Source organism: Acipenser ruthenus, chromosome 2 (assembly GCF_902713425.1).
Source record: "Acipenser ruthenus chromosome 2, fAciRut3.2 maternal haplotype, whole genome shotgun sequence".
NCBI classification, from domain to species: Eukaryota; Metazoa; Chordata; class Actinopteri; order Acipenseriformes; family Acipenseridae; genus Acipenser; species Acipenser ruthenus.
In genome coordinates, this window is record NC_081190.1 from 39,589,843 (window position 1) to 39,591,673 (window position 1,831).

Sequence of the window (1,831 nt, forward strand, 5' to 3'; positions counted from 1 at the left end):
TTGTGACAGTACTGTCTGTCCATCAGCTAAAACACTGCCTAACGCCGACAATCTTAATCGTAAACATTTGACAGAAAATGGTGATGCTTTAGTTGGTAAACATATATGGAATGCATTGATGTAAATGTCCAGTGTGATTCCTTATGGCTTGCACCACCCAGTTCTGTCAATTTTCTTTTCTTTTTATGATTTAAAGGTGAATAAACCTGGCTTGTTTTGTGCTGATGTCATGTTTACACCTTCTGTAGATACTATTTCCATCAGCACAGCGATTGCCCAAACGTTTGCAAAGTACCAGCTAACTTGGGAAAACATGGCTTCAACTTGCACAGATTCTGCTCATCATACATGCCAGGAACATTATTAATTAGAAAACAGAACTGCTACGTATCATATTCCACATGTAAAGTGTGTATACTGAGATTTTCCCCTCTGATTTTTACCAATGTTTCATTAAAAAGTAGTACCCAGAAATGCAGACTGATCTCTCCTTTAACAACAGGTACAATGAGGGCAGCCCAATGAAAAACCTGGACAGGTTGGATAATGACAGCCTCTTTCAGTCTCTCTTAGTTCTAAACTGACCCCATCCCTGAGTACTGTTCAAGCTTTAAGGAATCTTGGCTTTGCGTCTGTGTCCACCTCAATGACAGCTTTTGTTCAACGTCACCTGTTATCCAAGCCTGCTTTGGATTTTTACATTTGCACAAGCTCTGGAAGTTGCTGCACAACAGGCACAAGACTTACAAGGATCTGATTCTCCACTGCCTATGATTCATCTGTTGCCTGTTTCAAGGGCTAACCCTCATGTGGTGGTGGAAAGGCAAGTTGTGTGTATATTTAAATGTTATAAATATGGAGAAGCTCATGATTCAAAAGACTAGATTTAGAGAAGCAGAATGCCACAGATGTCACAAAAAGTAACACATAGCTAAGAGGTCCAGCTCTATTCATGTTTTGGGAGGAGGGGAGGGTAGACGAAGAGGTATAAAATATAAGCAGAGAAAACAGAGCCTATATACAGGTAGTGGACAAAAAAATGGAAAAACCTGGGTAAATGAGGGACACCAAGTATATTGAACGCAAGGGCTTCCACACATTCATGCGTTATTATTATTATTAATATTATTATTATTATTATTATTATTTAATACTTTTGGGTATTTGCTTAAGGTGTTCTGAGCACTTGCCAACTTAACATGGTAAACATTGTTCCAGTCCAGCTTGAGCTGATATAATCAATTTCGCCCCAGCAGACTTGGTCTATTACCTTCCACTACAAGCAAGGGTAACCTGGTTAACTGATTGTTATACTGCACTGTAACAGTAGTAGTTCCTAGGACTTTTATCTGCTCTCCAGTGTAGATGCAACGTTGTATTACAGGCGTGCTCAGCACTGTTGCCATCTGACAGCTCCATTTGTTCACTAATGACTGAAAATGATGCTCCAGGGTCCACTTCCATGTTTGTAGCTTCCTCTTTCACCCTGACAGTTACATACAGGTAGTGAACAAAAAAATGGAAACATCAATGTCAAGTCACTTAATAAGGCGTTGGGCCACTATGGTATCCAGCTCTGTGGAGTTCTCGACGGACCGTTTTTGATGAAACTGGCTGCTTGCACCCCAGGTTGAAATTTGCAGTCAATTGATCTGCAGTTGCTCGCCTGTTTTGCCTTGCACTTCGAATTAATGCACGGATATCACGATCCTGGAGTTGCCCTTTGCTGATGATGTCTTTCCCTCAGAGTTCCATGCTGACACCGTTGCTCGTGAAACATCAACAAGTTGAGCTGTCTTGGTCACTGAAGCTCCTGCCAAACACGCCCCAA